The sequence below is a fragment of the Arachis ipaensis genome, chromosome B4 (assembly GCF_059453495.1).
Source record: "Arachis ipaensis isolate K30076 ecotype BB chromosome B4, ASM5945349v1, whole genome shotgun sequence".
Lineage (NCBI taxonomy): Eukaryota > Viridiplantae > Streptophyta > Magnoliopsida > Fabales > Fabaceae > Arachis > Arachis ipaensis.
Genome location: NC_142439.1, coordinates 20,945,069 through 20,953,637, shown reverse-complemented (window position 1 = coordinate 20,953,637; position 8,569 = coordinate 20,945,069). Strand labels below are relative to the sequence as shown.

General features: G+C 28.4%; 1 pseudogene across 1 annotated transcript; it reads left to right on the top strand.

Annotated features, from left to right (window-relative positions):
* The first annotated feature begins 4,009 nt into the window (after positions 1-4,009).
* On the top strand, positions 4,010-6,618 carry LOC107636214 (galactan beta-1,4-galactosyltransferase GALS2 pseudogene; annotated as a pseudogene). Its single transcript, XR_015880979.1, has 2 exons — positions 4,010-5,019; positions 6,273-6,618. The product of XR_015880979.1 is annotated as a galactan beta-1,4-galactosyltransferase GALS2 pseudogene (transcript).
* Positions 6,619-8,569: the final 1,951 nt, after the last annotated feature.

Below are 8,569 nucleotides of genomic sequence, written 5' to 3'. Positions count from 1 at the left end.
TGATTATGAATATTTGATATAGAAGAGATAGGCTTGAATTGGAATCCTGTTGGTTTATTTTAAGAAAAAATTGAAAGTATAATTTTGGATCTAATGACAATGTTCTAGTATTAGCTAAAAGTGTATTTTACTTAATCCTCACATGTCCACTTGCATTTGATCTATTTGATTGGGATGGATGTAAGTGAAAGTACTATTGGCGTTGAGTCTAACCGTGTAAAGACTCTATTTACATGTTTGAACAGCATATTTGATAACCATCGCAATCAATATTAGGTGTTGTTTTGGTGACTTACTTAATTAGAACTTCAAAATTTAATAACTATGCTTCCAAGGAACTTGTTTAACATTTAATTTTTTTTTTAAATTGCTATGTACTCTTAGTACACACGACTGTGGGGTGTTATGCTGTTGATTTTGATATGTTTCTTTTTTAAATTATAGCATGGATAGTAATATCAGATGGTTAATGGATCCTTGGATTAAGGCAAACATGTTTGAAATCCATTTATATGGTTTATTTCTATTGCAATACATTTGGTTTTGTTGCATGTAGTTAACGATTCCTAAAAGCTAAGAGTAAGGAACAACAAAGGTATTAAGCGGATCCATCCACACACAAGGTGAATCACAACTTAAAACTGAAATAACCATCCACCCAAGTAATAAATCAAACATCTTTTTTGTACTAGTTGTACCTAATAACAGACAACTCTTAAGTTTTATAAATAAACACCCGAAACATATAGAAATAACCATACTCTATCCTACTAAGCCGACCATCCGTGATATACCACTAAGACACCATTCGTAATACACACTAAAAAAAATAATTCGCAATCCACAGGCAAAAATCATATTGGCACAATTAGAAATAACCATCCACGAACCTGAGCCAGTGAACATCCATATTATAACTATTGTAAGTAATAACATGCAATTTTGTATCCACACTAAAAGTAACCATCCACTCACCTAATAACGCGAACATCCACATTATAAATCCCATAACTAATCACTAGCCATTCGTAATCAACATTAAAAATAACCATCCAGTAATATATTGAGGTGAACATCCACATTATAACTCGTGAATAATAACATTCCATTCGTGATACACACTAAATAACCATCCAGAAACAAATAGAAATAATCATCTGCAAACCTACTAAACCGAACATTCGTTTTATTTATCTTAGTTACTAAGACACTCGTATATAAAAAAAATAACCATGCACAAGTCTAAGGAATCAAACATCCATACTATATGACATTTAAATAATCAAAAACAAATAGCTAATCCGATAAGAAGTAACCATCCAAACACCAGAAAAATAACAATCAATAACCGTAGTAAAGCGAACATCCTAGACATGCCACTCGAAGTTAAAAGCACACAACATCCCAAATTTATTAAATGGTTAAAATACAGATTATACGACATGTATTATGCAGACAGTATTCTACAACCAATCAATCGACATCCAGAAAAGTATAAACAGGCCAGATACGTGAGTAGCATCAAGATAATGCCATGAAAATACCAATTTCATAACTTTCTTATCATAGAAAACCTAAACAAAGAAAATGACCATGAAACATACATATTGAGTTGTATGACCTAACAAAAGGGACCTCTAATATAACATAATGGATGCAGTATCGTAAACAATCTAGGTATTGTCAAAGGAGTTTAAGAGCGACATGAATCCACCAAGTCCTTGCTTAGTAATCTGCTGAGCGGAAGCCTCCGAAGCTTGATTTGCAGCAGATTCTACACGATTATCCTGAAACAAACAAGCTCAATCAAAACCAACCCACTATCGACATAATAAATTTCTAAAAACTTTTCACATGGTTCATTGAAACTAGTTATAAATAAATTTCTAACTAACTAGTTATAAATAAATTTCACATGGTATTGTAACACTTCATCATATCCAATAAATAAATTTCTAACTTCATCTTCTTTAGAACTTTTCACATGGATCATTGAAACTAGTTATAAAAACTTAGCAAGAACCCAATCTGTAACTAGTAAGTAATAACAACTAACTAGTACATTGTATTATAACATTCCACCATTCTAAAAATGTAATTTTTTTCTCTTTTTAGGTAGAAAAAATTCAAACTAATCCTTTCACCGGATCATCCACTTATATATTACACTTTAACTAATAACCACATGAATGAACAAGAACACCATCCAAATTGTTCCGTTTGTAACAAAATATCATAATGGATTAAGAATGTTGAGCTTTTAATAACTATCTAATTTATATGAAAATAAACATACGTCTAAAAGAAACAAGATACATTGTTTACCTTGTCCAACTGTTCACTTTCTCCGTTGAACGAATCACCAGTAAAAGAAACTGGCACGAGACAACTCGGTTCAACGGAATTGTGCTCCATTAAAATGGTTGTGATAGGTGGAGATCTTGGGCTGCAGGGACTGCAATGGTGGAGGCCTTGGGCTGCAGGGGCTGCACATGACGTGATCACGGTGACCTACGCCGGGCTGCACAGTGCACGGGTCGACGGGTGAAGTGAAAAAAATTTTTCTCCAATTGAGGGGCTGCCGGACGTTGGAACCGGGAGGGAGGGCTGCGTGGGTGGGCTGGGAACCAAAAGATAGAGGATATGGTGAGGATAAGAAACGTGTGCTAGTTCCCAGGTTGGTATAATTAAATGGTTATTAGTATAATTAAATCCATTTTGACTTATCCTTTTAAATTTTGAAAAATGGTTATTAGTATAATTAAATTAATTATATCATTAATTAAATTTATGAGTAATTTACATTTATAATCTCATTATTCATATTGTTCACTAAAATTATTGTTCTCCTATACTTTTTCTTTCTTTTAATGTGTTAACTAAACAATGTAGGAAAGTATTAAAACTTCATGATGCATTTTCAGGTACTAAAGTAAATGTAGTCAATGATATTAAAACTTCATTGACGCATTTATACACATGCATACAGGTCAAAGGCACTGTAAGTACTCAAAATAAACTTAGTCAAGGATATTTTAGATATCATTACTTTTTTACTATATTTTAGTCAATTATTTATTTATTTCTAAATCCTATGTTACTTTAAGTAAACAACAATACTACATATTTAATATAATTTATTATTTTATTCAACAATTAATTAAAATATTAGCAAATTAAATATAGTGTTAAATTATGAGTAATGTTACGTATACATTAAAATTAGCCATCAAAATTAGTTATTAGTATAAAATATATATTAAAATATAAATATATATTAAAAATAAATTAAACCACATATATATATATATATATATATATTTTGGTAACTGATTTTAATAACTAATTTTAGTGTACAAATAATATTTTTATTAAATTATTAAACTAACGGTGTTAAATTACTATTTAACGTATTTGCAATGTATATATTTATTTTTTAATGTTTATAATATTCTTAAAATAATCATTAACTAAATTTAAAAATAAAAAGTGGCAAAAAGAAAACAAAACTGTGTTAAAATAAAGAGGTTTTAATTGTAGGAGGATGCTACTATAAAGACGCGTAAAACGTTTTTTTTTTAAATACTTATGTATCGTATTATTATTGGACGTATTAATGAATCAGTTATTTTTAAATTTTTTTAAAAAATTAGAATAAAATCGATTTTTTATAACAAAAACAATAAACCCAATTGTTATCAAATCCAGTCAGACCAACCAATTTACATAACTCACTGGATCATAATTTTTTTTATTTTTTTAAACAAAAATTAGGGATATATTTGTTTTTTTATAAAAAAATTTAAATATGATTCGCTTTAGATTGTGTAAATCGGTCGGATCAAATCGGGTCTAATAATTATAGTGCAGACAACTGGATTTATTATTATTGCTATAATAAATGGATTTTATTCTGATTTATTAAAAAATAAATTATTAATTAATTATCTGACATGCATACCCGGTTGAATCAACAATCACGTACACCGTGCAGTACCGAAACAAAGAGATGGCCAAGGAATTGAAACTCCTCCTTCTTCTTCTTCTCATAACGCTGTTTCTAATGGGTCTCTGTTCAACATTATTCCTTCAGTTCTTACCTTCTCGTCGCTTAACTATCTCACTCTCCGATGAACCCTTCCAAGCCAGTATCATAAAACGCCTCTTTAACCCATACGGTTGGGCAGCATACAACTTCATCACCATGGGAGCATACAGGGGAGGCCTCAACACCTTTGCCATTATTGGTCTTGCCTCCAAGCCCCTCCATGTCTATTCCAATCCCACCTATGAATGCATTTGGTTCTCTTCTTCTTCCTCCTCTCAAAAACCAATCTCCACAGTTGGATACAAGATCCTTCCAGACTTCGGTTTCGGCAGGGTCTACACTGCTGTGGTCGTCAACTGTACTTTCTCACAGCCCGTAAATGGCAATAACACGGGTGGGAAGCTAGTGCTCCGTGCCTCAACTAATGGCGGTGGTGACACTAATTTCAATGTTGCCGATACAATAGATGTTCTCAATGAATCTCCCAATGCGGTCAACTTTTCCATTTTTACTTTGCCACCAAAATATGATTATTATTACTGTGGTTCTCCCGTCTACGGAAACCTCAACCCTCAGCGTATCCGCGAATGGATTGCTTACCATGTGAAATTCTTTGGTCCAAAGTCGCATTTTGTGATCTATGATGCTGGCGGCGTTCACAAGCAGGTTCTTGAGGTGCTGAAGCCATGGATGGAGCTTGGGTACATAACTTTGCATGACATAAAGGACCAAGAAAGATTTGATGGTTACTACCATAATCAGTTCATTGTGGTGAATGATTGTTTGCATAGATATAAATTCATGGCAAAGTGGATGTTCTTCTTTGATGTTGACGAATATATATACGTTCGCCCAAACAATACTCTTAAGTCTGTTTTGGATTCCCAATCTGAATTCTCTCAATTCACCTTTCTCCAAATGCCTATGAGTTCAAATATTTGCCTCTCTTATGATTATGGCAAAACTTACAGGTATGATGGTGTTCTTTCTCAAATTCTCTTCATCATCACGTAAATTGGGTGTTTTTATAATAATGAATTCCAAAAACAATAAAAATCAACCTAACATAGATAAAATGTAAGATGGTACTATAATATCTATTATCTAACTATGTTAAATATATATACACCAAAATCAATTATTAATTACTAAATTAAATTATATATATATTTATATATAAATATATAAATATAATAAATAATTTTAATTATTAATTTTAGTACACATAAACATTTTTAATTTATGATTATAAAAGATATGATATTATTAAAATTAAAATAATATTTTTATTATTTAATAATATTTTTAATTTAATAAATAAAATAAAAAATATTATCAAAATATAAAAAAATATAATCTTAATTTTAACTATACTTTTTAAATAGGTTTAATTATTCTGTTGGTCCCTATAGTTTCATCAAATTTTTAATTAGGTCCCTATACTTTTTTTCTTTCAATTGGATTCCTACACTACTTTTAATTTTGTAATTACATCATTTTCATGTTAAAAATATTAAAATTAACATATAATTTTTATCAAAATACATGTGGTCAAAGATTTAATTAAGTTTTTAATTATAAATACATTCAATTTGCGAAGAATATTCAGTTAACTCTAATACTGTTTACACTAGGAAGGACTTAATTACAAAATTAAAATTAAAAAAAAAAAAGTATAAAGACCTAATTAAAAATTTAGTGAAATTATAAAGACCAACACAATAATTAAACTTTTTAAATATTATTAAAGTTATATAGTCACCGCATTCTCACAATTTTAGTATATATAAACTTCTTACTAACTAATTATTGTTGTACTTTGCTAGGTAAGCAATTGTTTTTGTAAATAATATGAATAATGAGTTTTAAAATTGGTCCAATAAAATAAAAACATATTACACTCCAAATTATTCACTTAAATCTTAATATTAGAATAACTATTCATAAACTTAAGAATTGAATATCTATATTTTATTATTCATATTATTTAATATTTTTATTATTTACCTATATTTTTTCATTATTGTTACCCTTTGTCAGACTATTGTTTAACATCTCGACCTAGTGCCGCAGTCAACGGTTGTATTTTGTAATGTATGTTCCTAGTTATAAACGGTGTTATTATTCAAAAGTGACTAAATGTTTAATATAATACGTATTTGATCACATCTTAGCCATTATTTTCATATGAAAAAATATAAAACAACTAATTTATTTATTTTAGAAAATGGGGTTTTGAGAAGCTGGTGTACAAGAACTCAAAGAAAGGAATTAGATGGGACAGAAAATATGCAGCGCAACCTCGTAACTTGCATGCATCTGGGGTTCACTGGTCGATGGATTTGGAAGGGCAAACGAAACACGAAACCAAAGGGATAATCATGTACTACCATTACCATGGAACCATAGCAGAGAACATAGAATCATGCAAGATCTATGCAAATTCAACACAATTCATATATGAAAAAACCCCCTATGTTTTGGACACTACCATGAGGGACATTGCTGGGGATATCAAGAAATTTGAGCTCCAGATGATTGGACCCAGGCTACAGAACATTCAACAATGATATAATCATCTTTATTTTCTTTTTGTTTTATAGAAAGAAGAATAATATATATAGATAGGTGATTTTAATTTATCTGGACAAATTATACCAGCCTTCTTCAAAATCAATAAAGTGAAGTGATATTATATATGATAACTCTTTATTTATAAAAATATATAAATATATTACATATACCACCAATATTCGATCTTTAAGATTTTTAAACTTATATAAAATTATTGTGTAACTCTATATTTAAGGTACATAACACTAATATTGAATAAATGGTCAAATTAGTTTTCGAAAAATCATTCATCATTCAAATTAATTCTTAAAAAAAATTAATTAAATTCATTCTTTATAAATTTTAAATTAGTCATTTTAGTTCTTCTGTCGCTCCTGTTGCTAACGGTATCAAAATTTATTGATGTGACACGTTAAATGATACCATAACACACACCTAGTAGTCCTAATTAGTGATTAATATTATAAGTTTATGAAATTAGATATCAACCCCAAATTGAAGGATTCTTATACTTCAAATTCTTTTCTTAATTAGATTTTTATTTAATCTAATTTCATAAACTTATCATGTTAATAGTCAATTAAAATTCATATATGTGTTGTAGTATCACTTAACGTGTCACATTAACAAATTTTGATGCCGTCAACAAAAAAACTAACGCGATTAAATTAAAATTTTTAAAAAATAAATTTAATTAAAAAATTTTAAAAATTAATTTTAAAAATAAGTAATTTTTTAGCGACGAATTTTACCATTTATCCACTAATATTTCTCATAAGTATGAATGTATGTATTATACTTATCTCACAACGGAGTAAGGAGCAAATAAAACAAAAGAAAATATTGATAAGTGATAGTTTCAATGATTGAGAGGAGTGTAGTATGAATTTTATTTGAAGGATATGAGAGAGATAATTTGAATCAGAGTGGGTGGAGTAACGTTGGAGAAGATGATGTAATCTTGTAATTAATTCGGATGAAGACTATCAACTCAGGAAGAGAAAGTGATAACGTTTCAGAAGGACAGCCAGTTGACCATGAAGCAAGAGTTCCAAAAACAGAACAACCTCGCGGTACAAACTGAAATTTTGTAACAGTTTTATTTACAGTAATCTTTCGTTCTTAATATTTGAATTAAATTTTAATTTTATTTGTTATGTTTTAAACGTTATATTTTTATTCGAAATGTTTTATTTAGTTATATTTTAGTATTTTAGATAAAATTAAATTTTTTCTTTTAAAAATATTATTTTTTATTATAATTTTTTTAAGAATATTCACTAAAATTATAATTATAATAGTTTTGTAATTATTATAATAATTTAAGAATAAAAATAATAAAAAAATAAATGATAGAGATACATTAAATTTATCTCTTTTTTAAATAACCTTATTCCACTACAAAAATTTTATTTGTTTGTAGAATTTTTTAGTGGAATTTAGGTGTTTGTTACGGTACGATGATAAATTCATACGTATCGATACATTTAAAATATGGACAAATAATAACAAGCCATGTGGAATTTATTTTCCACATCAACATTTAATTTTTGTTTTTTTAAATATATATTATATCACCACTTTTATTAATACACCCATTTAATTAAATAAAAATAAAAAATATTTTTTATTTAATTTTATAAAAAGTCTTAAACATCCTTCTTTTATTTGATTAGACAAAAATATCCTTTTAAATTAACGAAATTTTAGAATTCAATTAATTCTAATTTTATAATTTCAAATAATTTAAACAACAACAAAAAAACATATTAAAAAAACAAAAAAATCAAAATTTCTTCATCTTCTCCAATTTCTCTAATCATTGGTGCCCCATCTAAGCAAAACATATCAAAGAAACAAAAAATCGATCGTTTTTCATCTTCTCCAATTACTCCTCTAAGGCCAAGCAGTGAAAGTCCCAAAACCAAAATCCTAGGTTCTTTGCCG